The sequence below is a fragment of the Rana temporaria genome, chromosome 5 (genome assembly GCF_905171775.1).
Source record: "Rana temporaria chromosome 5, aRanTem1.1, whole genome shotgun sequence".
NCBI classification, from domain to species: Eukaryota; Metazoa; Chordata; class Amphibia; order Anura; family Ranidae; genus Rana; species Rana temporaria.
Window position 1 is genome coordinate 139,804,217 of NC_053493.1, and position 25,847 is coordinate 139,830,063.

The 25,847-nt window shown below is 44.5% G+C and overlaps 1 protein-coding gene across 2 annotated transcripts in view; it reads right to left on the bottom strand.

The window, feature by feature from the left end:
* The window catches only part of NT5C3A (5'-nucleotidase, cytosolic IIIA), an 83,300-nt gene that overhangs the window by 23,259 nt on the left and 34,194 nt on the right, over positions 1-25,847 (bottom strand). Inside the window, exon 1 of one of the 2 annotated variants that reach the window (XM_040353180.1) lies at positions 6,808-6,910. The exons of the other annotated variant lie outside the window; for it this stretch is intronic. The gene's annotated coding sequence lies outside the window, so the exon portion shown is untranslated. Of the gene's footprint in view, positions 1-6,807; positions 6,911-25,847 lie in introns of those variants that run through there. 2 annotated transcript variants of the gene reach the window in all.

A 25,847-nucleotide genomic window follows, 5' to 3' on the forward strand; every position in this document is an offset into this window, starting at 1 on the left:
AGCACCAACAAACGTCCTGTCAATGTCCTTGAAAGACCTTTTGTAACATATTATGAAATACTGGGCTGTACTCCAGCAAACTGTATTGTGAAAATCCTTGATTCTTATAGTAATACTACAGATGAATGGAAAAATACAATGACATTGAAAGGTGTTCAAAACACATTTGCCAGTATCAATAAACATACCTCCGGCAATTTAGCAGGCCTGTTAAAAAGGTGAACATTCTGTTTTGGTGCTGCATAAAACTACAACAAAGTACAACATATAGGGGTTTTCTTTAGATCCCCAATACAGAGAAATCCTTTTATGCATCAACATAAAAAACAAACCAAAAAAAAAAACACACGAAAATATTTTAAATAAATAAAATAGATTTTTTATTTTTTTTTACTCACCAGAAAGGGCGGTTGCTATGCGGAACTAGCTAATCTGCCTCTTCATCCACCGCAGCAGGTCTTCTACCTCGTCCTCTGTCGCGGTGTCTTCTGGGAACTGTGTGTATCCCAGAAAGCAGCCGCCCATTCACAAATCAGCGTGAGACTTGCGCATGCGCAGTAGGAAACGGGCAGAGAACCTGCAAGGCTTCACTGCTCGTTTCCCTTACTGAGGATGGCGGCGCCGGGACTCTCCAAGATCGAGGGGCCGGCCGGGGGGCTGACATCACAGGCGCCCATGACATGTAAGTGGTAAAATATAATACGAGTTCTAATCCTTCCACAAAACTAAAAACAAACAAAACACCTTTTTGGCCTAAAGGGTCATTAAACCCACATTATAAAAAAATAACAATAAAATACTGTATAAAGCGGAGTTCACACTGATGCGAATTAGATGTGGGTTTCCCCGTATTCCAATTTGCATGACAGGAGAGCCGGTCACGCCGTTGTCTGAATTGCAGATTGGTCCTGTGCGTCTTCTGGTCTGTTTCAGGTGCGAATTCAGTCAAAAACTCAGACCTGACTCGCACCTGAAATGGTGAACAGACATGTGCCAGACCCCCTGCTGTGAGTCGCGGCTGCAGCTACACAGCAACTACCAAATATGAAATATTTTGCTAAAAAGTTCTTTATGCAACATACAGAATGTCTTAGTGCCGGTTCACACAAGGGCAGCGCGACTTTGCAAGGCAACTTCAGCACAACCTAAAGTTGCCTCCAGGACAGGCGACATTGGCCAATCACAGAATAATCAGCTCTGTGGGAGGGAGGAGTTTGCCTGAGTAAACAATTTTCACTTCCTGTAAAGTTGCTTCAGTTAAGATCCGACTTGGAGGCAACTTCCATTGAAATCAATGGGTACAAGTTGCCTTGAAGTAGTACAGGAACCTTTTCTGAAGTCCGAGCAACTTCAGTAGTGTGCATTAAGACGGCTCTCATTCACTTCAATGGAATTTCTCATGTCGCGCGACTTGGGGCGACACAAGTCGGATCCCAAGTCGCTGTAGTGCGAACCGGCCTTTTTTGAAACCAGCTATCACCCTTACAACTTTCTTCTGGAAGAATGTGATTATTGATTTCCATGTGCAACATTTGTTATCTCAAGGACTTGATTATGGCCAAAATGGATTTATCATGAACTATTTTGCATAATGAAACAAGGTGTAAAAGTGGATCTCCAGCCAATAACCTTCGGCAGGTTTTTGTTGTTCTTGTTCCTATGGTGAATCCATTAGAGAACCCATGAGTTCCACCGATGCCTAGCAGATAAGGGAACACGCAACATTAAAGCGGAGTTCCACCCTAAAAATTAACTATTAACACCTTGCCTTTAATGTAAAAAAAATTAAAAATAAAAAGTAAAAAAAATATAAAAAATAATAATAATGTTTTACTCACTTCTATCTGGCTGTGTTACTAGGCATATTTTGTAATCTGCCTAGTTCCTTGTCCTAGGTGGTCCTAAGACCCCACTGCCTCCTGGGAAATTATGACACTCATTTTCCAGGAGTCTCTGGGCATTACTGTGCCTAAAAATCACCCAGCATGCACCTCTCCCTGAAAACCAGGAAGAAAAAGGAACTGGGCTTCACATGCCCACACATATGATGGATACGGCCACAACATGAGCTGGAGGATATAAGGCAAGTGTTTGCAATGATTTCTGGAACAATTGGGGAGCTATTAATAGGTTTAAGGGACTATTAATGTAATTAATTTTAGCTTGCAAAAAAAGAAAAAAAAATATATTATGCCGGGAACCCCGCTTTAATCCAACAGAGAAAATCTTCCCTAAGGAGAAGAGAATCTCAACCTTCCCCACTGTGTGTTTGTAACAGCAAGTTTGTTTTTAGCTTTTAAATACAGTACAATTATGGTTGTTTTTGGCATGGGAGCCTCCTCTGCAGAAACGCTGACACACAGAAGATCGGTAAAAATAACTTCTTGCGTATGTTGTGCCTCCTCAAACAGCAGCAATCACCTCCAGGCTGACTCAAAGTGAACCTTGCAAAAAACAGCAAGCTTTGCTTATCTAAGAAGTCCATGTGACAGACCCAACCAGGACTTTGAGGGGCCTCTTGCCTACTGACTATGGGCCCTGGCATTTGAGGGAGACAGAAGCATTCAGAAAGATGTCCTGTTATTTAATGCAAGATGACATATTACCACATTTAACAGTCAAGGAAGCCATGATGGTCTCTGCCAACTTGAACCTCAGCGAGAAGATGGATGTGAAAAGAAAGCTGGTTAATGAGACTTGGACAGTCCTGGGTCTTCTTGAATAAGGGGGGGGGGGACGGGACTCGCTGAGTAATCAAGGCTTGGTAAGGTGCCAGCGGTTGATTAGCAATTTGATCACTGTTAGCTGTTCATTAGATGATATTACTTTTAGACCCCTTTCACACTGAAGCGTTTTTACAGCGTTTTAGCGTTAAAAATAGCGCTATTAAAACGCACATAAAATGCTCTCCATGGACCCTTTCACACGGAATCCTGCAAGCAGCATCTTTGGAGCAGCTTTTGGGGGCTGAAAAAAAAACGCCCCTCTCCATGGAAATGAATTGAAAGCGCTGTAAAAACGCCTTACCCTTTCACACTGAGGCGTTGCAAAAACGCCCTAAAACATTAGGGTCTTAGCGATGCTTTAGCAGCACATTGGGATTGCAGATGAGGTTTCGCTCGAAAAACACTGGAAAAACACCCCATTGTGAAATGGGCCTTAATAAAGGGTCACTAAAGGAAAAAAAAATTGCCTAAAATTAATGTCTGCAAGGTAGACAGACAGAATAGTGTAATGATTCTGTTAAAAAAATGAATAAATACCTATTAAATTCCTTCATCTATATCACCTCCGGCGTTCTAGTTTCTGTTCTCTCATTCACTTCCTGGTTTGCATCGCTCGTTCATGTAAGAACTACATTTCCCAGTATGCATTGCGGCACGCCCAGTAATTCACACCTCCTTGAAGTCTCTAACATGTAGAGAGCGTCCTGCCGCACAGATGTAGTTCCCAGGAGGGGGTGAGCACGTTAGTCACCACCGCAGTAAAGCCTCCCTTCACGGTGGTGAGTAACAATCAGACAAGCAGGAAGTGAACAGAACAGAGAAGAAATAGAGCAACTTCTGAGCAAAAACGAACAATGAGGAAGTGAAAAGAGGAATGTCTGCAGGTAAAGGATGCTTATTATGAAAAAAAAAAAATCCTTTACAACCCCTTTAAGACCTCATGCCCACTGGACATTATAAAAACAGCAGTAGCTTTAGCTGTAGAATGCCGCATTAAAAACGCAAATTTGCCACATTTTGGCATTAGCTTTTTATTGCAAAACTATACCCCCACAGAAGCTTATGGCTCAAAAACTCTCAAACAGCCGTGTTTTAAATGGTAAATTCTACTGTATTGTCTCTGTCCCAAGTTTGGATCTTCTTTGTATGCGACAAAGAACTTTATACCTCCGAATATTTTTGTGTTTACAGGTATCAATGTTGGAAAGCCTTTTCAATAAGAAACATATTGAAACAGAAGTCTACCCAAAAAATATATCTGACAATGCATCTGCATAAAGTGGAACAAAGACATAAAAAAAAAATGGATACAATCTTATCTGTACACATATAATGTAAAACCAGGCTGTCTAATTAATGGAAATTTTAATTAAAATTACACTTTTGGGCATAACACATTTAAAAATATGCAAGCGGTCAAGCTGGTCCACCAAAAAAAGAAGGTTACCGTCCGTGTCTCCTCTTTGGGTTTTCTGTATCACTCTTTGTGCCCGTTCACACTACCGCGACTTAGGATCCGACTTGTGTCACCCCAAGTTGCACGACATGAGAAAATTACATTAAAGTGAATGAGAGGAGTCTTAATGTACAATACTGAAATCGCTCCGACTTCAGAAAAGGTTCCTGTACTACTTTCTAGGCGACTTGTACTCATTGATTTCAATGGAAGTTGCCTCCAAAGTTGGATCAGTGTCTCAACCCTCAGGAAATAGTTCTCTCAGGCAAACCCCTCCCTCCCACAGAGCGGATTATTGTTTGATTGGCCACTGGCAAAGATGCCTGTCCTGGAGGCGACTTGAAGTTGCCTCTCAAAGTCCTGCCGACTTTCATGTCCCTGTAGTGTGAACCGGTGATCTGACGATATGGTTCCGGCTATCGAGATGGTTCCTGTAAGGACTGCGCAAGGCGCAATCCTTGCCGACGGAAATCTCCGAACCTCGGCCGGCATCCAGGGCGACGTGGAATTTGAGGAAAGTGGCCAGTCGGCCTCACGTCCTCGATTCGCTCGGACGGCTCGCTCCGCCTCCTGGCTCTTTTTTTAACATCCTCCAATCCACAGGGATGTTAAAGTGGAGGTTCACCCTCAAACTGAACTTTCTATTTATCATTTCTGCAGCCTTAATAAATGCCTGAACCGTTGTCATTTTTTTTCCAGATCTGTATGTTTACCTGTATTCAGATGCATTCAGCCTCACTTCCGGGTCTTGTTCCATGCGGGAGTGGGCGTAATGGGAGCTGTGCGCAAGGTCTCCTGGGAGTGACGTTTCAACACCCACAGGAGACCATCCAAAATAGCATCACAGAATCCAGGAAGTGTTTGCTTGTGGGCTTCACAATGCCCACAAGCAAGATGGAAAAGCCCAGGACTATTTTTTAGAACTTCTTCTTTTGGACGAAAACGGAACAGACGGACGTACGAGCGGCTAGTACCGTGCTATATATATATATTACAAAGCATTGCAGATTTTCACAAAAAATGCAGAACCTGCAGAACCTCCGCTTTAATTAATGAGCCTGGATGCCGGCCGTGGTTCGGAGATTTCCGTCGGCAAGGATTCCGAAGGCAGTAGTCCAAAAAAAAAAAAACACACACTATCAAAAGATATCTAGAAAGCTCCCAACACATGACACTATTGTGGCAGTAAGTTAGCTTAAAATAAGTAAAAAAAACCTGCACATCTTAACATGAGTGATCATTGAAAATATATATATATATATATATATATATATATATATATATATATATATATATATATATATATACATACATATACATATACATACATTTATTTATTGTGTGTGTGTGTGTGTGTATATATATATATTACATACACACACACACACACACACACAAAATGAGACAGCATTCAAAATGCAAATTGTAATGAATTTGTCCTTAAAATTCATGTCAACTTCTTATCTCTCCGCAATATTGTCTGGCTTGCCTGTTTAAAGATTTAACAAGACTTTCCTTTTACAGAAGAAGGGGATGTCTTAAGATTGAGATGTCTGTAAAATTTGATAACGCAGAAAAGGCTACATCACAGACACCATGACTTTACACTTTAAACATTTTTTGCCTAGCAACCACTATGCAGTTTTTAACAAACATTTTTACAAATAAATATATATATATATATATATATATATATATATATATATATATATATATATATATATATACATATACACACACACACACACACACACACACACACACACACACACACACACACACACACACAGTAAAACCTTGGTTTGAGAGCGTTTTGCAAGACACGCAAAATGTTTTAATACATTTTGCCTTGATATACAAGCGATGTCTTGATATAAGAGTAGCGTCATGTCAAAACTGAGTATAAAAAAAAAAAGAAGAGAGGAGCCTCTAAGTGTAGCAATATGGTTACATTTAATGAAGGTACAACATTTAGCAACTTCTTGCTACACTTAGAGGTGCCTCTCTTCTCTTTTATACCCTTTAAAAAAAAATGCTTTGATATACAAGTGCTTTGGATTACAAGCATGTTTCTGGAACGAATTATACTCGCAAACCAAGGTTTTACTGTACAAGCCAATGGCTCACATCCCTAACCCAAGCATCTAAGCACTACAAACACATTTAAAAGCATAATTAGCAGCAAATACAGTAACAAATTACAAAAGGGTGTATACTATTTTCATGTTTACTACACTGCTTGAACAGTTCAAAGCATCATATAAAACTATACCCAGTACACATCCTTGTTAAAACAACATCCAAAACACAATTTGTGACTTTTAAACAAGCAATAGATTTGAATACAATAATTTGAATAGATTAAATTAAGAATAGTACATACGCTGCGAATACATAAAATATCATGTCACATTGTTTCCAATGTAACACGTAGTTCTATAGAAATCTCATGCACAAAAAGGTGCACATAATGCTATATTCAGTATTTAAACTTTCATAAAGAAGGTCTGGGCTTTTTGGGAGCAGTCTAGCTTGCATTGTAAAATACAGCCAACCTGTTTGTTTTACTAGTACAGCACAACCACTATTGTTATTGATTTGTTTACATGGGCAGCAGGACCTTACCACGGGACTTGCTGTAGCAGCTTATCAGAGAAAAGAAAATTCAGCTTGTCTGCAAAGAGCTTATATAGCTCAAGGTGCAGATGAGGGCGTCTCCATAAATAGAGCAGCTAATCCACCCCTGCAGGCTGCAGCCCTGTGACGTACGTAGGCATAACTGGGCCCCTTGCCAGGCCTGGAATCCTCACAGAGGTCAAAGGTTACACTCTCTGGTGCTAAGGAACAGGTTGTGTTTGATGAGGCAGAAAACATTGAAACTGCTGTGTAAGATCGTGTAATCAGCTGTGGTTTCCTTCTCCTCACATCGCTTTCGTTTCTGCGTCAATCCGCTGCAAAGCAAGACATCTCTTCTCTTTGAGAATTTATTAATTGCACTGCTGACATGACGTGGCATTCTTACTATGTGTACAAGAATAAAACACAAGATGTGCAGTAATGTTCACAATTTTACTTTCGTTTACTCAGAACTCCAGTGGAAAAATCGAAACAAAAAGACTTTCCATTTTTATCTCCGCTGGTTTCGCTATTGCCAGCGCTGCATGCCACTGGCGAGTATCCGCATGGAAAATGTTAACACTATCATACCCCAAAACAAAATTTTACTGTATTGCTGCTTACCAATTTTTTTTTATATGATGGCTGCATTCGTTTTCTTTTTATTTTCACCTGGCAATCCAGCCAGTAAGTCTTTTTTCCCCCCTTCCTTTAACCACCTACAGTCCAGCCAATGCACAGATGCAGCCAGGTGGGACCAGCGTTGTTCTGGAAAGATGCACTTGTGCATACTCTCACATTTGCGCGTCCACTCCGACATTTGTGCGTCCTCTATGATGGCTGTGTCCCTGGGACACAACACATCACCCATTCGGTATAGGGGCTCTATGATTAGACCCTGTACCATGTGATCACTGTGTCCAATCCTAGCAGATCACAAATGTAAACAAAAGGCACATGATGTTGTACCAACTCTAGTTCTCACACAGAGAGCCCATGTGATGAGAAGGAAAGAAAATCTGCGACGGCCTATGAAGATCTGTGCATTTACAGTCTTTTCAGTGCCACCTATAGAGAGACATTTATTGAGCCCGATTACATGCCACACCAATGTAACCATACACCAATGCAGCAGGATTCTGTCAGTGTCCCCAGTGCATCATCAACATCTGTTGGTATCCCAGTGCATTAACATCTGTCAGCGCCCCCGGGGCACCATCAACATCCGTCAGCGTCCCCGGGGCACCATCAACATCCGTCAGCGTCCCCGGGGCACCATCAACATCCGTCAGCGTCCCCGGGGCACCATCAACATCCGTCAGCGTCCCCGGGGCACCATCAACATCCGTCAGCGTCCCCGGGGCACCATCAACATCCGTCAGCGTCCCCGGGGCACCATCAACATCCGTCAGCGTCCCCGGGGCACCATCAACATCCGTCAGCGTCCCCGGGGCACCATCAACAACTGTCATCCTCCTGTACTTCCTGGGCGGTGGGATTGCATAGCGAGACTTGCGCATGCGCAGTAGGGAACCAGGCTGTGAAGCCATAAGGCTTCACTTGCTGATTCGCTTACCGAAGATGGCGGCGGTTTCACCCGTGAGCCAAGGGACAGATCGGATTCAGGTGAGGACATCACGGGCGCCCGTCACAGGCAAGTGTCCTTATTTTAGCTGCCGACTTAAGCAGAAAAAAAAAAAGCTGACAGCTCCAGCAGGTGGAGTTGGGAAACCCCTGCTGACATCAGACAGAAGGAGGAGAGGGGCGGCCCGGTCATGTGAGCGCCAATCAGAACTATGAAATCAGGTACACAGCGATATTTAAAATAAAAAAAAAACAAATGCACCGGGGACACTGTGACGCACTACCTGCAGTGAGGACTCCCGGAAGTGGGTGCAGATACCCATCTGACAGGTATCTGCACCCCCCTCCCCCTGAAAGGTGTCAAATGTGACACTGGAGGGGGGGGGAATTCCGATAAGCGGAAGTTCCACTTTAGGGTGGAGCTCCGCTTTAAGCTTTGCCCAAAAAAAAAAAAAAAATGGCAGCCGATTGGTTTCTTTGCAGAGCTGCACCAGATTTTGCTGGTTGATAACAATATCACATCACTCAGTAACATCATTAGGATATATTCTATTTACATTCACTGTTTGGTTAGGTTCTCATTCGGTATATCTGTTTGTTTAGGTGTGGGCATTCCCCTCTCTGGGACCGACATCCATCGCCTAGGCTCCGATTCTCGTGCTTCTTACTGGGTTTCATCTCCCTGCCCTCACACAGCTTCCGAGGGAAGACCGGTGGAACTGGTGGCAGTTTAAGTATTTATTTATTCTTTTTAATCCTTGTTTTCCTTTGAAGCCCTTTCTTATCTTGGGTGGTCACACCCATTGGAACACATCAACCTCCCGCTCACCTTATAGCTAGCCGCTTATGGACATATATCCCCCCCCCCCACACTTTATTTATTTATTTATGCCCTTGATCTCCAGGCACTTTTCTGTGCTTTTCCCCGAAGAAGAGAGATCCTTCTCCCGAAACGCGTCGAGACCTACAGCACAATTGTCTTAGACCAGGGCTTGACAAACCCCGGGAGCCAGGTCGTAATTGCGACTAGCATAAGCAACCTGGCGCGGCACAGCTGGGGCACCCTGTCTCCATGCGAACCCCCCTTACGATCGTGTCGGGCAGCGCATGCCGGTAATGGAGGCCGCGGCTTTGCGGCCTTCTGCAGTAATATGGTTCCTTCTGGAATCTGGCGCCCTCTTGTGGCAGCCATTGGTATAACAAGACAACCAGCAATGCTAATGGAGCTTCCCTGCCTGTTTCCATCTCCTCTTTACTTAGAAGTTAGAATAAAAAATATATATAAATGTTTGGGGGTTCTAACACCCTAGAGAATAAAATGGCGGTCGTTTCAATACTTTCTGTCACACCGTATTTGCGCAGCGGTCTTACAAACGCATTTTTTGGGGAAAAAATACACTTCAAGACCCCTTTCACACTGGGGCGTTTTTCAGACGCTTTGACGTTAAAAAAAGCCTGTAAAGCGCCTGAAAGAAGCCTCGTCTGCAATCCCAATGGGAAAGCTTGAGTGCTTTCAGAGCCCTTTCACACTGCCAGCGCCCGAAAAACGCTGATAAAGCGCCACTAAGACCCCTTTCACACTGGGGCATTTTTCAGGCGCTTCAGCGTTAAAAAAAGCTCCGTCAATGGGAAGGGGGCTTTAGGAGCGGTGTATTCAACGCTCCTAAAGCGCTGCAAAGAAGTTGCTTACAGGACTTTTTTTGACGCCCTGCCAGCGCAGCGCCTCAGTGTGAAAGCACTCGGGGCTTTCACATTGGGATTGCAGATGCAGCTTCTTTCAGGCACTTTTTTTTTTAACGCTAGGACCCCTTACACACTGGGCGTTTTTTAGGCGCTTTAGTGTGAAAGCACTCAGGCTTTCACATTGGTATTGCAGGTGCAGCTTCTTTCAGGCGCTTTACTGGTGCTTTTTTTTAATGCTAAAGCGCCTGAAAAAAAGCCCCAGTGTGAAAGGGCCCTAATTAAAAAATAAGACAACAGTAAAGTTAGCCCAATTTATTTCAGTGTGAAAGATAATGTTACGCCGTGTAAATTGATACCCAACATGTCACGCTTCAAAATTGCATTCGCTCGTGGAATGGTGACAAACTTTTACCCTTTAAAATCTCCATAGGCGACGTTTAAAAAAATTCTACAGGTTACATGTTTTGAGTTACAGAGGAGGTCTAGGGCTAGAATTATTGCTCTCGCTCTACCAATCGTGGCGATACCTCACATGTGTGGTTAAAACACTGCTTTCATATGCGGGCGCTACTCACGTATACGTTCGCTTCTGCACGCGAGCTCGGCGGGACGGGGCGCGTTTCTGGCTCCTATCTTTTTTTTAGCTGGCTCCTAGATTCCAAGCAAATTTGTCAAACCCTGTCCTAGACGGTTGGCAGTCACTTTCATTATATATCCAGGTCTCATGGAAAGGTTTATTAAATGAACTTAAATTCACTAACGTATTGATCGTTTTTTCCTCTGTATTATGCATTGTTTTTAAAAAATTGCTTATAAATCTTACTCCACATGTCTGAGGTGTTACTCTTTAAAAGTCCAATGGACAATTCTGTTTCTTGTTGTGTGCATACTATTGGGGACCGAGTATCACTTCTACCCATCTCACACCAACTCTTCATTTTCTTGTAAAGCACCAGATTTTGCACTCTCCAGTTTTAGTAAATCACCCCCAATGTGTTACTGTTTTTTTGTAGCCAAGGGGATTGGCTATATATGAAAATTAGGGTTTTGCAGTTGACTTGACAAAAGTCACAATTTGCCCACCAGTAACAGTTCAGTTTAGTTTGCATAGGCTTCCTTTTTGGGGAAGGGAGTGTGCTGGAAACAGCTAATGTGAATTAGAAATGTATCCCTGTGTTTACAGTACATAGTGATCCATAGCCAAAACTGCTGAAATCAGGCACCCGACATTCTCAGGTTCAGCTGAATTACAAATGAACCCGTTGACTGTGTCTGCATACTTTATGTATTGATTTACAGTCATATGATTCGCTGTTTGACTATCTTAATGAGTAGATGCACCTAGTAAAGTGACGACTATTTGTATATGCCTTGATGACAAACAAACACACACACGGATGGCATGTAGTAAAAACTGTACTAGGGTTACAGCACAGTAACTGTAATCATTTCAAAATACCCCCTTCTAATATAAATGTCAGTCTGTTCCAAAGTATAATTCACCCGAGTGAGTGCGACATCCTTCAGAGGTTATCACCTTGGCTGTACACATCATTTCTATTTTTAGTCAAGCCAAAACATTTCAGCAGGAGTATTTGGTAAACAAGGATAATCACTTTAACAGAGAGACTTTAGACCCGGTTCACACTGGGGCGGCACGACTTTGGAGGCGACTCGGCAAGGCGATCTTAAGACGACTTCTGAGGCGACTTGCAAGTCGCCCCCAAAGTCGTACAAGAACCTTTTTCGAAGTTTCGCATTTACTTTCGGCAGGTCTTTTTTTTTTCTTCCTCCGTACATACCTTTATATTCCGATTTGGTCCAGGGCTTCTGTGTTCTGATGACTCCGGGACTGGGTGTTTCTATCCCCGCCTCAGGGTTCCGATGACTGCCGGGACTGGGCGTTCCTATCCTTGGGTTAGATGATTGACGGCTTGTTAAACAGGTGACCTGTCGCACAACGCGCGTCACCAGATTTCCGGAAATAGCCGAGCTGCGAGTCGGCACTATACGGCGCCTGCCGTGTAGAGCTGACTGCGCAAGCGCCGTATAGTGCCGACTCGCAGCTCGGCTATTTTCCGACATCTGGTGACGCGTGTTGTGCGACAGGTCACCTGTTTCACAAGCCATCCATCATCAAACCGAAGAATAGAAAAAAATAAAAAAATAATTACCTGCCGAAAGTAAATGCCCTTAATATGCTGGCCCTGCTAGATTTAATGTTAAAAACTTTTTTTTTTGGGTGAACCCCTGCTTTAAAGCGGTGGTTCCCCTAAAAATAAAGTTTTGACATTGCATTTGCTATAATAATTACAGTTAGAATCGGGTGGTTTTATGTAAAAAATACCTCCGTACGTAGCGTTTGTATTATTCGTTCCCACCGCCACTTCCGGGTACGATGCTAGCGCTGAACGTCGTTGCGCATGCGCCGTATAGAGCCGCACCGACGTTCGGCTTCTTTCGGCATCTCGTGACGCGATGGATGCGTCGGTCAGATGCCTGTCCATCAATTAGGAACGCCCAGCGCCAGCATCGTACCCGGAAGTGGCGGTGGGAACGAATAATACAAACGCTACGTACGGAGGTATTTTTTACATAAAACCAGCCGATTCTAACTGTAATTATTATAGCAAATGCAATGTCAAAACTTTATTTTTAGGGGAACCACCGCTTTAAGTCGCTCCTATTAGAACGGTTCCATTGAACAGAGCGGAGCGCGACTTGTCAGGCGGCTGAAGTCGCCTGACGAGTCGCCCCTGTGTGAACCGACTCTAATGCTGCATACACACCATCACTTTATGTGATGAAAAAAAACGACACTTTCTGTGAAGTAAAAAATGACGTTTTTGAAACTTAAATTTTCAAAGACGAAGTTGCCTACACACCATCGTTTTTCTCACAATGTTCTTGCAAGTGAGGTTACGTTCCACCACGTTTTACCATTGAAGCTCGCTTCATAAGTAGCTTCTGGGCATGCGTGGATGAAAAAACGTCTTAGAAAACGACGTTTTTTGCTACACACGGTCAATTTCTGTGAAGTAAAAAGTGCACTTTTGAAAAACGACACATAAAATTGAAGCATGCTTCAATTTTTTTTGGTCGTTTTTTACAAGACATAAAACGACATTTTCCCCCACACACAGTCAATTAAAGTGACGTTTTTAAAAACGTCATTTTTTTTCATCACATAAAGTGATGGTGTGTACGCGGCATTAGGCTCCATGCACACTGGAGCTGATAAACTGCAGTGTATTGATTTTTTTTTTTTAAAGCCATAAACGCCACTCTATGTTAGACTATGTGTCCATGCACACAAGGAACGTTCTTCAGCTTTAATGAGCAGTGGAGTTTATGGTCTTTTTTCTAAACGCCCGAAAATCGCGTTCAAAGTGCCATTTTTTTACCTAAAAAAAAAAAAAAAGCCAAAAAAAAACCACCAAACGCTGAAGACGCTAATGCAAAAACTTTAAAAAAACGTTGAAAGACTCCCTTCAAAGTTACTGGCGTTTTTATAACATTAGTTTAGCTTCCAGTGTGCATGGAGCCTTATAGTTTACTCTAAACATATGTTATGCATTTAATTTTCCTAACCCTTTATGTTTTTTTTTGTGAGCTACCTGAACTATAATTCAGCCTTTCCCAACCTGGGTTCCTCAAGAGGTTGCTCCAATTTCCTTGAACAAGGACCGATTTCTGCCTCTCAGATAGATAACTACTAAGGGCCCTTTCACACCAGCAGACTGTATGTCCGTTTTTTCATCCATCCGTTTACGGATGAAAAAGGGACATACATGTATCCCTATGAGATAGCGGGTGTCAGCAGATAAACATCCCCTTCTATTCTGCAGACAGAGGAAAATCCTATTTTTACATCTGTCTGCAGATCGCATCGGGTGAACACAGACAGACGGTCCGTGTTCATCCAATCCCCCCATAGGGGAGAGTGGAGATCTGACAGTGTGCAGGGACCATCCTGTCATCTGCCAGCTCAGCGGGGATCAACGGAACGATCCCCGCTGAGCAAGCAGATGAGACATGCATGGGTCCTCACGGGATCCGTACATGTGAAAGGGGCCTTACACAAATCATCTTTTTAGCTCTTTTGAAGAAGTACAAAGAAATGAGCAACACTGAGGACTGTAGACACAATGGTCAGCAAAGGAAACTGCAGTAGATGAAAGACACATCCTGCTTACTTCCATTTGACATCAGATGATGCCCAGTAGTGCCATCAGCACAGAACTGGTGGAAACCAGTGGAACCCAGGTACACCCATCTACTGTCCAGAGAAGTCTGGCCAGAAGTGGTCTTCATGGGAGAATTGCAGCCAAAAAGCCACACCGCCGACGTGGAAACAAGGCTGAGTGACTCTTTGCTCAAAAACATAGGAACGGAGGTGCAGAAAATAACAGCAGGTGCTCTGGACTGACAAGTCAAAAAATTTTAAATTTAGCCCTAGCGGGAGGCAGTCTGTTTGCTTGAGAGCGATATGAGTGTCTGCAGGCAACAGTGAAGCATGGTGGAGGTTCCTTGCAAGTTTGGGACTGCAGTTTTGGGACTGGAGTTGGGGGATGTGGTCAGGATCAAGGATGTGCTCAATGCAGACAAATACAGGCAGATACTTATCAATCATAACATACCATTAGGGAAGCATGTGTTTGGCCTTAAGGCTCCATTCACATCTCCGCGACAAGCAACGCCGCGTACGCGGCGTATTTTGCCGCGGATAGTGTATCTTTTTTTTTTTTCAAATTCTTCCCATTGCTGTCAATGGGCGAACGCCAATGTCGCCTGAAAAAAAGGGTCCGGGACTTTTTTTCAGGCGACAGGCGTACGGCGTCTATGAGATGTGAACCATCTCCATAGACAGCAATGGGAATTTCCCCCTCTAGCGGCACAAGCGTCCGGCGTCGGGCGTTTTGTCGCCTAGATGTGAATGGAGACTTAGTGTATTCTGCAGCAGGACAAAGACCCCAAACATACAATGTTATTAAAGACTTTAGTGTAAAGACAAACAAGGTGTCCTGGAAGTGATAGTTTGGCCCCCACAGAGCCTTGATTTCAACATCGAAACTGTCTGGGATTACAGGAAGAGATTTAAGGCAACCTACATCCACAGAAGCTCTGTGGTTAGTTCTTCAAGATGTTTAGAAAAACCTACCAAGTTTCTTCAAAAACTGTGTGCAAGTGTAGCTAGAAGAATTGATGATGTTTTGAAGGCAAAGGGGTCCATCAGGCATTTCCAGTGGACCACATGGTCCCTAGAGTCTCTGATCGTTCGGAGACCGGGTGCGATGCTACGACGTCATGCCCGGCCTTTGCATTCGAAAAATTGGTGCCGGGAAGCAGAGATTGTTTCTTTTTTTTTTTTCAGGCTCCCCAGCCTAGAGATGAGACGTAGGGTCTTATTAACCCCCATATCCCACTGTAAAGAGGACCTGCCATGCTTATTCCTATTACAATGGATGTTTACATTGTCAAACTAAAAAAAAAACAAAAAAAAGGAAAATTAATTAATTAAAGAAGCACGCAGAAGCAAACGCATATGCAAGTCGCGCATATGCAAGTCTCAATTTGGGATAGAGTCTAAATCAGATGTCAAAAGTTGTGTACACACTGTACGGAAATAGAACGATCGTGCTTCGGATGGGATTCTTCTCATAGTGTCTACCCCACTTAAGTCTTTATATTGATCTTAATTTATAAGCCAAGCAGAAGTATAATTGACAGTGTAGTCTGCAATTCGAGCTATTGCTGGAGAGTAGTGTTGCTCACGAATATTCGCATTGCGAATATTCGACTCGAATATAGCATATTCGAGAAATCGCGCTATATTTCGAATTTCGCGGTGAATATTCGCAATTCCGAATATTCGATTTTTTACAATTTTTTTTTTAAAACAGATCACATCCTAGATATCTCCATCGACGTCTAAAAGCATTGCTGGTATCATTAGAGACCCTGGGCCGAGTAGCTGAAGCGTTCATTGAATTTTCCCGAAAAATCGCAATGCGATTATTCGGCAAACGCAATATCGCGCGATTATTTTCCTCGCCCCCTATCTTCCGCATCAGAGCAATTTTTACAGTTTCATTTTTAAAACAGATCACATCCTAGTGATCTCCATAGACGTCTAAAAGCATTGCTGGTATGATTAGAGACCTTGGGCCGAGTAGCTGAAGCGATCATTTTATATTGCCGAATATTCGCAATGCGAATATTCGGCAATAGGAATATTGCGCGATTATTTTCTCCGCCCTTTTGCATCAGAGCCAATCAGAGTTCTCCTTCCACACTCGTCAGAGGTTAGCAACCAATAGGAACCTGCCTGCATGGACATTATATAAGCTCACTCCCAGCACCATTTCATTGCAGATTCAGAAGCTGGCTAGAGAGTGTGGAGGCTGTTTCTGTGTTCCTGTGTCTTTGTTCCTGATTGATTTATATCATCACCAGCATAGTGCTGCATTGCTATTTAGTGATTCCAGTGCATCTTTTCCAGTATATCAACTGCTTTTTTCAAAGCAATAGACCCAAGAGCTTTTTTCAAAGCTACGTTTTGTGCTGTTTTGTGCTGTTTTGTTCATTTGTGTTACTGTTTGATCCTGCATCTTCGCTGTTCAGTGATATTTGCTAGAGATTTCAGTGCACATTTTGCTGAGCTTTCTAAAAGAGCTTTTCTAAAAGCTAAGTTTTGTTCATCTTGTGTTACTGTTAGATCTTGCAGGTTCGCTGTTCAGTGATATTTGCTAGGCATTTCAGTGCACATTTTGCTTAGTTTTTCCTAAAGAGCTTTTCTAAAAGCTAAGTTTTGTGTTCAGTTTAGTTAAATTTTGTGTAGTAAGTGTACACACTGTTAGTGTACATTTATTTCATCTAGCTTAGCTTAGTGTGTGTTTAGTGTCTGTGTTTTGTGTTTAAAAAAAAAAAAAAAAAAAAAAAAAAAGTTAGTGTTTGTTTAGTGCTTTTTTTTTTTTCCTTTAATTTTGTAGTCCTTGTCTTTGGTGTACTACTTTTCTTATAGTTTAGTAGCTGTCTGTGTACGTCTTTGTCTGCGTGCCTGTCTTGTAAAAAAAACACAAAAACACATTTTGTTCACATTTCTCCCCCCCAATAAAGTTTACCCCCCCCACACACATATCAGCAATAATGAGCGGCATCCGTGGCCGTGGCAGCAGGGGTAGGGGAGTTACTCCCAGTGCTGGATCGCTGCCAGCACGGGGTACCTCTCGTGCCCCTACTAGTGGTAGAGGATCGGGTGCAAGGGGAGTACGCCTGATCCGGGAGTTCTTCCCATCGGGCAGCCGCCCGATATTGCCATCTCAGGCTCAAGTAGTGGTGGACTACATGGGGCACAGCAGTGCCACTGAGTCGTCGGTCCCGACTCACAGTAGTACCACCATTACACCGGTGCCTGTAGTACCCCCCCCAGCCCCCAAGAGTCCAGCATCTTACTGTTCGACAGCGACAGTGATAGGGATATCTTGGGGGAGGCCATGCATCAGGCAGACCTTCAGCTCTGTCCTGATGGTCAGGACCTTTTTGAAGGGATGGATGAGGAGGATGGGATACCTGCTGGCAGTATCCCAGAGACATCCCTTCAAACTGGTGCTGCTGTTTTGGTGCAGGAAACAGCAGCACCTAGTCAGACCCAGGCGTGGGTGAGGGGACAGCGGAGCCAGGCTAGAGGCTCCATGTCAGTTGGTTCCCTCAGACCAACACATTTCAGCCCTTGGTCTGACATCTCTGGGGGCGAAGAGGGTGACCCATCATGGTTGCCATCTGACGCGTCGGCTCACTACGTCAGTGACGACGGGGAAGGTAGGCACCCTGGTGAAACGGTGCGCCAGGTCACCACCAGGGAGACCATCGTCAGGGTCTCCACTGGTGATGGCAGCAGGAGGTGTCAGGAGGAGGAGCAGCAGCAGCAGCAGCAGGCAGCTCCACCTGTGCGCACCGAGTCCCAGCAGGTGCAAGTAAGCGTCACCCCATCTGACAGGAGGGCGGTGCTGAAGTCACCTGTCTGGAATTACTTTACCCTGGTGGCAGACAACCCTACCGTGGCCATCTGCCGGATTTGTAAAGTGAGGGTGAAGAGAGGGAAGTGTTTGGCTCGGGTGGGTACCACAGCCCTGAACCAGCACCTGAGGATAAACCACTGGGCGGTGTTTGACGAGATGAAGCGTGGTGGTGGTAGCAGCGCCACCACCACAAGTGAGCAGGGTACAGCAGCCCCTGCCACATCTTCATCTCTTTCCAGCAGGTCATGCCCCCCCGCTCCCTCGAGTAGAGGTACTGGTACCGGCAGCCAGACCTCTACTTCCACAGCACTCTCCACGTCTGTGTCCCGCACTGCCGTCCGGCGCCAGGCGTCGATTTCAGACGCCTTTGACCGCACCACTCCCTTCCCCCCTGGAGACCGACGTGTGCGTTCCCTCAATGGGCTCCTGGCAAGGGTTATTGCCCAACATCTGCTGCCCTTCAACATAGTTGACAGCAACCCCTTCAGGCAGATGTTGGAGCAGGCCCAACCCCAATGGCGTGTCCCCAGCCGCCATTTCTTTGCCAGGACTGGTGTCCCTGCCCTACACCAGCACATTGTGCAGAATGTAACCCTGTCGCTGGATCACGCTGTCAGCGACAGGGTTCATCTGACAATGGATGGCTGGACCAGCAGGCATGGGCAGGGGCGCTACATCAGCTTCACGGCCCATTGGGTTTCCCTCCGAGGCGTCGGTGAGGGATCGGCGGCAACCGATCTTGTGGTGCCGCCCCGGGGTGTCCAGGGGAGAACTGCTGGTCTCCCTCAAGCCACTGTCTCCGCAGCTGCTGAGCCTCCCAGCAAGCGCCCCCGTAGCTACTCAAGTGTGGGGCACGTGCGCTGTCAGGCCGTGCTCCAGCTTGTTAGTTTAGGGGACCGGAGACACACTGGAGAAGAAGTGCTGAAAGCACTTCAGGCTCAGGTCCAGAAGTGGCTGACACCCCGAAGGCTCCAGGCAGGTATGGTTGTCTGCGATAACGGCAGCAACCTACTCGCCGCCCTTAGTGCTGGCAGTCTGACCCACGTGCCCTGTCTGGCACATGTCCTCAACCTGGTGGTGCAGAAGTTCCTGCGCACTTATCCAGGGTTGAGTGACATTGTGGCAAAGGCGCGTAGGATTGCCAGCCACTTCAGGCGCTCCCCAACCGCTACCGCGTCCCTGTCCAAGTTGCAGCGGAAGTACAGTCTGCCCCTTCACAGGCTGATTGTGGACAGTGTGACGCGGTGGAACTCCACCCTCCACATGCTGAAGAGGTTGTGGGAGCAGCAAAGGGCGGTGAGGGAGTACCTGATGGAACTAGGCACTGAGAGGGCTTCACCACAACTCCCTTTCATCGCCTGTGCGGAGTGGGGGCAGATAAAGCAGGTCTGCCAAGTGTTGTCCTCCTTCGAGCAGGCGACCAAGATGGTCAGCAGTGAGCACATCGGCCTCAATAGCGTGCTGCCAATAGTGTTCATGCTGGAGAGGACACTAGATCGCCTGCTCGAAGCTGGGGAGAGTGCCTTGGTGGAGCAGGAGGAGTCAGCAATGCTCCACCGAGACCAGGGCCAGGACGAGGAGGAGGAGGAGGATGATGATGATGAGGAGGAGGTGGTTGCTGGTGTCGTCCCGGAGTCAGGGCCTGGTCAGGAGGGAGAGCCGGTGTTGGGGGCACCGATAGTCCGGGGGTTGGGCATCTCTGAGCGTGACCAGCAGCGCCTCAGGGATGAAGAGTCGGACCTCATTCACCTGGCCAGCAGTGAGGAGTCACAGCGGGCTGTGCTCTTCCCCATGGCTGCCCACATGCTGAGATGCCTCAGGAGGGACCCCCGGGTTAAGACCATCAAGGCGAGGGATGATTTCTGGATGGCCACCCTTTTGGATCCCAGGTGCAAGGGGAAACTGGAGCAGTTCATCCCAGCCAGCCGGAGGCAGCACCGGATGGAGGAACTGCAGGCAGGCATTGTCAGCCGGTTGGAGCAGGCAACTCCCCGGCCTCCAGTTGTCCCCCCTCATCTCACCCAGCAGGTGGCTGCACCCAGCAGCAGCCGAGCAGGGGACCTAATGGATGAGATGAGGATGTTCTTCCAAACCGAGCGACCCAGTACCAGCACCAGCAGCAGCAGCAGTCACCACCAGCGGCTGGCCCACATGGTGGCAGACTACATGGCGTCCGTCGGTGCTTCTGACAGTATGAGCACCGACGACCCCATGGAGTACTGGGTTGCCAGATTGGACACCTGCCGCGAGCTCGCTCAGTATGCGCTGGAGTTATTGTCTTGCCCCCCCTCCAGCGTACTATCTGAGCGGACATTCAGCGCGGCAGGTGGGGTGGTCACGGACAAGAGGACCCGTCTGTCCACAGACTCCGTGGACAGACTCACATTCATAAAGATGAATGAGTCCTGGATCGGCGGTGACTTTCTGGCACCCGTCGTCGGTTCAGGGCGCTGAAGGGTCCCTTGTCATGCATTCCCTGATGGAGCCCCGGACCTGATGTATTTACAGTGCTGAATATAACTATTTTAACATCTGAGAAAATCAATGTTAATATTTGGTACAGTAGGCTTTCTTTGCAATTACAGCGGTCAAACCTTTCTTGTAGTTTTACACCAGCTTTGCACACACTGGAGGAGGGATTTTGGCCCACTCCTCCACACAGATCTTCTCTACATCAGTCAGGTTTCTGGGCTCTCGCTGAGAAACACGGAGTTTGAGCTCCCTCCAAAGATTCTCTATTGGGTTTAGGTCTGGAGACTGGCTAGGCCACGCCAGAACCTTGATATGCTCCTTACAGAGCCAATCCTTGGTTATCCTGGCTGTGTGCTTTGGGTCATTGTCATGTTGGAAGACCCAGCCTCGACCCATCTTCAAAGCTCTAACTCAGGGAAGGAGGTTGTTGCCCAAAATCTCGCAATACATGGCCACGGTCATCCTCTCCTTAATACAGTGCAGTCACCCTGTCCCATGTGCAGAAAAACACCACCAAAGCATGATGCTACCACCCCCATGCTTCACATTAGGGATGGCGTTCTTGGCATGGTACTCATCATTATTCTTCCTCCGAACACGGTTAGTGAAATTATGATCAAAAAGTTATATTATGGTCTCATCTGACCACATGATTTTCTCCCATGACTCCTCTGGATCAGTCAAGACACCTATGTCAGCAGTTATTTCACACCCTATATACTCTTATTAACACTGCTGTTCATCATGGCACCTCCTGCCCAAGTGATATGACTCTGTATCAACTACTACTGCTAATACTACTACTGCTGCTTCTGCTGCTGCTGCCCAGTCAAGACACCTATGTCAGCAGTTATTTCACACTCTATATACTCCTATTCCTACTGCTGTTCATCATGGCACCTCCTGCCCATGTGATATGACTCTGTATCAACTACTACTGGTAATACTACTACTGCTGTTTCTGCTGCCCAGTCAAGACACCTATGTCAGCAGTTATTTAACACCCTATATACTCTTATTAACACTGCTGTTCATCATGGCACCTCCTGCCCAAGTGATATGACTCTGTGTCAACTACTACTGTTAATACTACTACTGCTGCTTCTGCTGCTGCTGCCGCCCAGTCAATACACCTATGTCAGCAGTTATTTCACACTCTATATACTCCTATTCCTACTGCTGTTCATCATGGCACCTCCTGCCCATGTGATATGACTCTGTATCAACTACTACTGTTAATACTACTACTGCTGCTTCTGCTGCCCAGTCAAGACACCTATGTCAGCAGTTATTTCACACCCTATATACTCTTATTAACACTGCTGTTCATCATGGCACCTCCTGCCCAAGTGATATGACTCTGTGTCAACTACTACTGTTAATACTACTACTGCTGCTTCTGCTGCTGCTGCCGCCCAGTCAATACACCTATGTCAGCAGTTATTTCACACTCTATATACTCCTATTCCTACTGCTGTTCATCATGGCACCTCCTGCCCATGTGATATGACTCTGTATCAACTACTACTGGTAATACTACTACTGCTGTTTCTGCTGCCCAGTCAAGACACCTATGTCAGCAGTTATTTCACACCCTATATACTCTTATTAACACTGCTGTTCATCATGGCACCTCCTACCCAAGTGATATGACTCTGTGTCAACTACTACTGTTAATACTACTACTGCTGCTTCTGCTGCTGCTGCCGCCCAGTCAATACACCTATGTCAGCAGTTATTTCACACTCTATATACTCCTATTCCTACTGCTGTTCATCATGGCACCTCCTGCCCATGTGATATGACTCTGTATCAACTACTACTGTTAATACTACTACTGCTGCTTCTGCTGCTGCTGCCGCCCAGTCAATACACCTATGTCAGCAGTTATTTCACACTCTATATACTCCTATTCCTACTGCTGTTCATCATGGCACCTCCTGCCCATGTGATATGACTCTGTATCAACTACTACTGGTAATACTACTACTGCTGTTTCTGCTGCCCAGTCAAGACACCTATGTCAGCAGTTATTTCACACCCTATATACTCTTATTAACACTGCTGTTCATCATGGCACCTCCTGCCCAAGTGATATGACTCTGTGTCAACTACTACTGTTAATACTACTACTGCTGCTTCTGCTGCTGCTGCCGCCCAGTCAATACACCTATGTCAGCAGTTATTTCACACTCTATATACTCCTATTCCTACTGCTGTTCATCATGGCACCTCCTGCCCATGTGATATGACTCTGTATCAACTACTACTGCTAATACTACTACTGCTGCTTCTGCTGCCCAGTCAAGACACCTATGTCAGCAGTTATTTCACACCCTATATACTCTTATTAAGACTGCTGTTCATCATGGCACCTCCTGCCCAAGTGATATGACTCTGTATCAACTACTACTGCTAATACTACTACTGCTGCTTCTGCTGCTCAGTCAATACACCTATGTCAGCAGTTAATTCACACTCTATATACTCCTATTACCACTGCTGTTCATCATGGCACCTCCTGCCCAAGTGATATGACTCTGTATTGTCAATGTCTACTACTACTACTACTACTGATCAATCAAGACACCTATGTCACTAGTTATTTGCCACTCTATACTACTATTACCACTACTGATGCTGCTGCTGCTGTTCATCATGGCACCTCTTGCCCGAGTGATTTGACACTGTATTGTCAATGTCTACTACTACTATTACAGCTCAGTCAAGACACCTGTGTCCCAATTTTTTGGTACACTATTGACTACTATGACCACTACTGATGCTGTCAAGTATTCCCCAAGTGTTTTTATGCTATCTATTACTATTACCACTACTGCTTGTAAATCATGCCTGTGTGATACTTAGTGGGAATGCTTTAATAAGCATTCCCAGTATGGATACCCGTAAATGTATTAATCTTAATTAGTGTGAATGCTTTAATAAACATTTCCAGTATTGATATACGTAAATTTAGTAATCTTATTATTCCTTACGTTTTTTGGTTCTGCGTAACTTCGGCATACTTTCAGCTATTGAGACCATTCAACTGTAAAAATGTTCGTCTCGTTCAGCTAATGATGGGACTTCTTCAAGTTTTTTTCTACTTTTTACACTTTTATAAATTTTAAGCTTTTAGACCCTTTTTTTTAACATTGAAGTCAATGAGAACATCCTTTTCCCCTTTGAATTCACATGCCCTGCCAAAAGTTTCAGCTACTTCATACTTTCATTTACAGACACTGAAAAAACTTTAAAGCGGTCACAAAATATTTAGCTATCCGGCTATGACTTTTCAGATCGTTATCGTTTACAATTTTTTGGTGAAAACGCAATTTACGTTTTGCGAATTTTTCACAAAAATGCAATCGGTTATAATGTAATCCTATGGAGGGGATTTAGAGTCTGTCATGTGACCTTAACATTGGAGATCTTTGTAATTAAAAATATCTTTAGAAAAAGGGGAAACAAATTGGTCTCACGCCCACAAGATCTACTTTTCATACACAATTTTTATATCAAAACGTAGCTATGCTTGTCTGGTTTATGGCAATGTGATCAATTCTGCGATACGTATTTTAGTTTTAGTTATTGGAGCAACAGCCAGAAATTATGTCTCATAGACTCTCATGTTAAATTATCTAAAAAATGTTGCTGCAGAACTCACAAAGACGCTCTTTTCTAAATCGCAGACATGGCCACATTTTTAAGTTTATCAACATAAATTTCATATCGATGCGTTTACAAGGGCCGTGTATTTCAAACGGTGTAGTCGTTGTATCAATCGCATGTACGGTTGAGGATTTATTAAGCTTTGTTTGGAGGCTTAAATCATGTATTAGATCTGTGAATTAAAAGCGTTTGTAATGTTATTTCTTTCCATAAATAACTTTCCTGACCTCAGTGCAATATTCCTCCTCACTGACCTGGGGGGGAGGGGAAACCTATTGAGGGGGGAGGGGCGATCAGGAAGTCAGCATACTCTATACTTTGCAGATAGAGAAAGAAGCTGTGTGTCCTAAAGATAGTGTAGTGGTTATGGTGAATGTCTTTGGCAAGGGGCTCACCAATTAAGCTATTCAGCATTCCCACTCGCATTTTCCTCAGGAAATGCATTGTCTAGTTATATTATATTTTAATACTCCTGCTGCTGCCTCCATGCTGAGTAAAGCTTCATGACCTCTCTGGCACAGCGGATCCACCAACAGCCTCCGCTACAAGCTACCAGACCGGATCTAAACAGCAAGTGTAACTATAACAATGAACCTTATGTTAAACCCTGTTTTGCGGCATTTATACTGCAACCATTGGGCTGTCTGCAAGAGCTCATCTGCATTCTCTCTCTTTCTTGCTCTCCCTCTCTCTCTCTTTGTATATATATATATATTGTTGCTTTTGTTATGTTCATTTTTCAACAGTTTATTTTGTGTTCGTCGTGTCTGTGTCGTGTGCTTTAGTTTGTCCTAGGTTACTGTTAAATAAAATAATAGTATAAAATGTTTTTGCTTATTATGAAGTTAAATGTGTTGATGTTGATTTGTTTGATGTGAAGTTAGATGTGTTGAAAAACCTACAACTCTATCTCAAAAAGAAATGAAACATTTCCAAAAAATAAGATTTTTTAATACAAAAATAAATTCAAATATAACTATCAATGCGTTTCTAAATGCGTTCCAGTTCCGCAATATGATCCGATAGCTGCTGCTCTAGCAGAGCATTTTGTTGTGTTAGGTAGCTCATCTTCCGCTGGTTTTGCAGGATCCTCTGGTGGGTCTTTTTGATGAGTCTATTCTGCCTTCTCAGATCTCTTGATGCTGTTAGGATATAATAAAAAAACATTTGGATTTCAAAGAACGTTACCAAATAAATAAAATATTTTTTTGGCTTATTAATCAATCATTATCATGTGTATACACTTGTTATGTGTCTAACACATCCCGGGAGTGCAGAATTATTAGGCAAATTAGTATTTGGACCACATCATCCTCTTTATGCATGTTGTCTTACTCCAAGCTGTATAGGCTCGAAAGCCTACTACCGATTAGGCATATTAGGTAATGTACATCTCTGTAATGAGTAGTGTTGAGCAGAATATGCCATATTCGATTTCGCGATATATCTCGAATATGGATTCGAATATTCGAGATATATTCGCTAAATTCGAATATTCGTGATATTTTATCGAAATTAATTGATTGCGATTTTTCGCTATTGCGAATGCGAAAATAATTGCGATTTTTTTAATAACTGCGGTAGGAGCGCTCTGATTGGCTTAGAATATTCGTGATA